Source organism: Arachis hypogaea, chromosome 9, assembly GCF_003086295.3.
Source record: "Arachis hypogaea cultivar Tifrunner chromosome 9, arahy.Tifrunner.gnm2.J5K5, whole genome shotgun sequence".
NCBI classification, from domain to species: domain Eukaryota; kingdom Viridiplantae; phylum Streptophyta; class Magnoliopsida; order Fabales; family Fabaceae; genus Arachis; species Arachis hypogaea.
In genome coordinates, this window is record NC_092044.1 from 25404559 (window position 1) to 25410778 (window position 6220).

Here is a 6220-nt window from a genome sequence, read left to right on the forward strand (position 1 = left end):
TCTTCCATTTTTGTATATTTTCTTTCCATCCTCATAAGTCATTCCTGCCTTAGAAGCTCTGCAACTACTCAACACACAAATCACGGCATCAAATGGTAATAAAGGGTAATTAAAATAATTATTTTTAAAGCATAGGAAACATGTATTTCACATATATCACATAACAAGGAAAGAAAAGTAAAACCATGCAATTTACATGAATAAGTAGGTGAAGGGTTGAATAAATCACTTAAATTGAGCACAATATATATCATAAAATATGGGTTTATCAACCTTTCCACATTTAAACAATAGCATGTCCTCATGCTAAATCCAAGATAAAGAGTAAGGTTAAGTGGTGGAATCTCATGCAATGCAATCTATCCTAGATGCAACTACCTAAATGAATCATGCAATTCTAATTTGTCATTCACTTGTATATAAAACTTACATGTAGTTAAATTAATTCACATTCTCAAGGAATCATATATGCATAGCCAACCTTAGATAATGTTAAAGCACTTTTACAATTGAGATGGGTAAAAATATTTTTCAAACTTGCAAGACAATTAACAATTGAGGCAGAGATATATGGTGATGAGCTATTGAACCCTCACTGGATTTTGTGTTTACTCTCTAGTCACTCAGTGTTTGTTGGGTTAATCACTTTATTCTTCTTTTTATCCTTACTTTTTATAACTTTGTTCTTCATCTAACCAATCAACAATTATAGAATACAGACATACAAAAATCATGAGGTCTTTTCCAAGGTTGTAATGGGGCCAAGGTAGAGGTAAGGGTATACGTATAAGGTTAAGTGAGCCAATAAGTGAATCCTTGATTAGTCTAAGATCTCACCTAACATACATACTTTTTATATAAATCAAAGTTTCTTAACCCACTTGCCCAAATTTTTCCACTTTGTAATGCAAACTCATACATTAAATTTAACTTTGTCCCATGTGCATTGATTCTTCTTATTTTGTGTTTGGGGAATTTTTGTATCCCCTTATTGAAAATAAAATATATATATATGCACATGGTGACTTTTAATTGTTTTGATTTCACATGAGCATGCTTTCCAATTTTTTTTTAAATAATTTATTCGATTTAAATTCCTACTCTTTTCTATCATCCTATGTTCCCATAAAATTTTTCACACTTAAACGTTACACAATATCTATCTTAAGCTAACCAAGAATTCAATTTGGGATTTTTATTTTGTTTTTCTACTTAAGGCTAGTAATGTGGTTATAAAACAGAAGGGGATTAAAAAGCTCAAGGGGGCTAACAAGGATGGCATAAAAGGTAGGCTTTATTTGGGATAAGTGAGTTAATAATTGAATATGGCCTCAATCCTATCTTGGTATGTATCTATATTCTATATTGGACATATAGATTAAAACAAAGTAAAGAACACCAGAATGAAAAAGAAGGGCAAAACACACAGGAATGTAATTTATGGTTTGAATGCAACCATACAATTAAGCTTAAAACTCACAGGCTGTGTGTTCTCAAGCTCATAAATCATATATCAGTTATGTATGTCATGCAAGTAGAAATTAAGAGTTTCCATTATTCTCAATGTAAAATTTAGTTGGGTGGCTTTAAAGTTTTAGTGTTCCTCCTTGATGAAATGTTGTTAACTAACTAACATGTAATGCTATATATACAAGGGGTGTGGATTATTTTGATTCTGTTAAAGTCTCTAGCTTACTTCCTTTTTATTTTCAATTTAAACCAAACTTATCATATGCTAAAAGGGTAAACTATACTAATTAATCCACTTAATATATAACTAGTAAACTAAGATGCAAATTAAGCTAAAATATCCAAGATATATACAGCCCAAAGTGCAGAATGCAAAAGTACAACAAAAACAAAAGAGAGAAAAATGTGCAAATAAAATACAGAAAATAGACAAAATAAGATAAGAGTCTGTAGTGGTTCACCAAAAGAAATAGATGCCAGAGATGGTGACTTCTCCACACTTAAATAATAGCATCGTCCTCGATGCTCACTGATGAGCGGATAATTTATACGCTTTTTGGCATTGTTTTTAAGTAGTTTTTAGTATGATCTAGTTACTTTTAGGGATGTTTTCATTAGTTTTTATGTTAAATTCACATTTCTAGACTTTACTAGGAGTTTGTGTGTTTTTCTGTGATTTCAGGTAATTTCTGGCTGAAATTGAGGGACTTGAACAAAACTCTGAAAAAGGCTGACAAAAGGACTGCTGATGCTGTTGGAATCTGACCTCCCTGCACTCTAAATGGATTTTCTGGGGCTACAGAACTCCAATTGGCGCGCTCTCAACGGCGTTGGAAAGTAGACATCCAGAGCTTTCCAGAAATATATAATAGTCCATACTTTATTCGGAAATTGACGACGTAACTTGGCGTTGAACGCCAAGTACATGCTACTGTCTGGAGTTAAACGCCAGAAACACGTCATGATCCGGAGTTGAACGCCCAAAACACGTTATCACTTGGAGTTCAACTCCAAGAAAAGCCTCAGCTCGTGGATAGATCAAGCTCAGCCCAAACATACACCAAGTGGGCCCTGGAAGTGGATTTATGCATCAATTACTTACTTATGTAAACCCTAGTAGCTAGTTCATTATAAATAGAACTCTTTACTATCATATTATCATCTTGGGACGATTAGTTCTCAGATCATGGGGGCTGGCCATTCGGCCATGCCAGAACCTTTTACTTATGTATTTTCAACAGTGGAGTTTCTGCACACCATAGATTAAGGGTGTGGAGCTCTGCTGTACCTCAAGTTTCAATACAATTATTATTACTTTCTATTCAATTCTCTTCTATTCTTATTCCAAGATATACGCTACACTTAACTTTGATGAAGGTGATGATCCGTGACACTCATCATCATTCTCACCTATGAACGCGCGTGACTGACAACCACTTTCGTTCTACTCTAGGTCGGGCGCATATCTCTTAGATTCCCCAACAGAATCTTCGTGGTATAAGCTAGATAGATGGCGGCATTCATGAGGATCCGGAAAGTCTAAACCTTGTCTGTGGTATTCCGAGTAGGATTCTGGGATTGAATGACTGTGACGAGCTTCAAACTCCTGAAGGCTGGGCGTGATGACAAGCGCAAAAGAATCAAGGGATTCTATTCCAACCTGATTGAGAACCGACAGATGATTAGCCGTGCTGTGACAGAGCATAGGAACGTTTTCACTGAGAGGATGGGATGTAGCCATTGACAACGGTGATGCCCTACATACAGCTTGCCATGGAAAGGAGTAGGAAGGATTGGATGACTGTAATAGGAAAGTAGAGATTCAAGAGGAGCACAGCATCTCCATACACTTATCTGAAATTCCCACTATTAATTTACATAAGTATTTCTATCCCTTTTATTTTCTTTTTATTATTAATATTCGAAAACCCATAAACCACTTTAATCTGCCTAACTGAGATTTACAAGGTGACTATAGCTTGCTTCATACCAACAATCTCTGTGGGATCGACCCTTACTCACGTAAGGTTTATTACTTGGACGACCCAGTACACTTGCTGGTTTAGTTGAACGGAGTTGTGATCACTCGTGCCAATTTCAAATTCCATATAAGTACAAGGAGACCAATTTTAAGGATCACAATTTCGTCCACCAAGTTTTTGGCGCCGTTGCCGGGGATTGTTCGAGTATGGACAACTGACGGTTCATCTTGTTGCTCAGATTAGGTAATTTTTATTTTATTAAAAAAAAATTCGAAAATCTTTTCAAAATCTTCTCCTTATTTTCGAAAATTATTCAAAAAATTTTTTAATATGCATTCTAGAGTTTCATGAAGCATGTTGAAGCCTGGCTGGCTGTAAAGCCATGTCTAAATTCTTTTGGACTGAGGCTTCAAAACCATCTTCATAGAGGCAAGCTAATTTGATTATTGGCTGTATGCTAAAGCTTGGCTGGCCATTGGCCATGTCTAGTGTTTTGGACCGGGGCTTTCACAAAAGCTTGGCTGGCTATTAAGCCATGTCTATTTCCTGGACTGGAGCTTTAAACTAACATTGCGAAGATTCCTGGAATTCATATTAAAAATTTTGAATTTCTTATTTTATTTTTCCTATATATTTTACGAAAAAAATCAAATAAAATACAAAAAAATTTTTTGTGTTTCTTGTTTGAGTCTTGTGTCAAGTCATAAGTTTGGTGTCAATTGCATGTTCATCTTTTTTTTGCATAAAATTTTTGAAAAATTCATGCATTCATAGTGTTCATCATGATCTTCAAGTTGTTCTTGATGAACTTTCTTGTTTGATCTTCATATTTTCTTGTTTTGTGTTGTATGGTGTTTTTCATATGCATTCTTGCATTCATAGAGTCTAAACATGAAAAATTTCTAAGTTTGGTGTCTTGCATGTTTTCTTTTCTTGAAAATTTTTCAAAAATATGTTCTTGATGTTCATCATGATCTTCAAAGTGTTCTTGGTATTCATCTTGACATTCATAGTGTTCTTGCATGCATCATGTGTTTTGATCCAAAATTTTCATGCATTGAGTATTTTTAGTGTTTTTCTCTCTCATAAAAAAAAATTTCAAAAATCAAAAAATATCTTATCTTTTTAAATCTTATCTTTTTAAAATCTTTTTCAAAAATCATATCTTTTCCATCTTTTCATCATTTTCGAAAATTTCAAAAATCTTTTTCAAAATATTTTCAAAATATTTTTCTTATCTTTACATCATATTTTCGAAAATTGCATCAAAAATTAATGTTTTGATTCAAAAATTTCAAGTTTGTTACTTTCTTGTTAAGAAAGATTCAAATTTTAAGTTCTAGAAACATATCTTGTGATTTCTTGTGAGTCAAGTCATTAATTGTGATTTTAAAATTCAAATCTTTTTCAAAACTAAATTCAATCTTATCTTTTCAAAACCATATCTTTTTAAATCATATCTTTTATATCATATTTTTTCTCAAAATTTTATCTTTTTCAAAAAAATTTTAAAATATATTTTCTAACTTCTTATCTTCTTATCTTTTCAAAATTGATTTTAATATCTTTTTTTTCAACTAACTAATTAACTTTTTGTTTGTTTCTTATCTTTTTCAAAATCACCTAACTACTTTTTCCTCTCTAATTTTCGAAAATACCTCCCTCTTTTTCAAAAATTCTTTTTAATTAATTAATTGTTTCAAATTTTAGTTTTAATTTTTGAAAATTACTAACCCATTTTTTAAAATTATTTTCGAATTTCTCTCCCCCTCATCCCTTTCTATTTATTTTATTTATTTACTAACACTTCTCTTCATCTCTCTTCATCTCCAATCACTGCCTCTATCCTCACCATTGTGATTGGATTCTCCACTTTTATTCCTTTCTTCTTCTACTAACAATAAAGAACCTCTTTACTGTGACATAGAGGATTCCTCTTTCTTTTCTTGATTCTCTTCTTCCCTATATGAGCAGGAGCAAGGAAAAGAACATTCTTATTGAAGCAGATCATGAACCTGAAAGGACTCTGAAGAGGAAGACAAGAGAAACTAAAAAATCAACAATTCAGAGAAACCTCAAAAAAAAAGAAGAAAAAAAAAGAGAGAAAAAGGAAAGACAAAAAGCTTCCACCTCCGAGTCATGGGAGATGGAAAGACTCATCTAAAGGGTCCATAGCTCAGTGGTAGAATATTTGACTGCAAATCAAGAAATCCCTGAGATACCTCAGGGGATACATGTTTCTCCACATAATTATTGGAAGCAACTAAGGATAGGAACACCAAAATCACTAGGGATCATGCAACAGAAGCAAGGAAGAGACATAAAGGAGCTCAAAAAGCATCAATGGTCCTTCAAGAAGGCGCCACCCTCACTAAGGTGGACTCATTCCTTGTTCTTAAATTTTTCTTCTGCTTTTCATTTTTTTTATGTTATATGTTTATCTATACTAGTGTCTTTATTACATGATCATTAGTAGTGATGAGCGGATAATTTGTACGCTTTTTGGCATTGTTTTTAGTATGTTTTTAGTATGATCTAGTTAGTTTTTAGTATATTTTTATTAGTTTTTAGTTAAAATTCACTTTTCTGGACTTTACTATGAGTTTGTGTGTTTTTTTGTGATTTCAGGTATTTTCTAGCTGAAATTGAGGGACTTGAGCAAAAATCTGATTCAGAGACTGAAAAGGACTGCAGATGCTGTTGGATTCTGACCTCCCTGCACTCGAAGAGGATTTTCTGGAGCTACAGAAGTTCAATTGGCGCGCTCT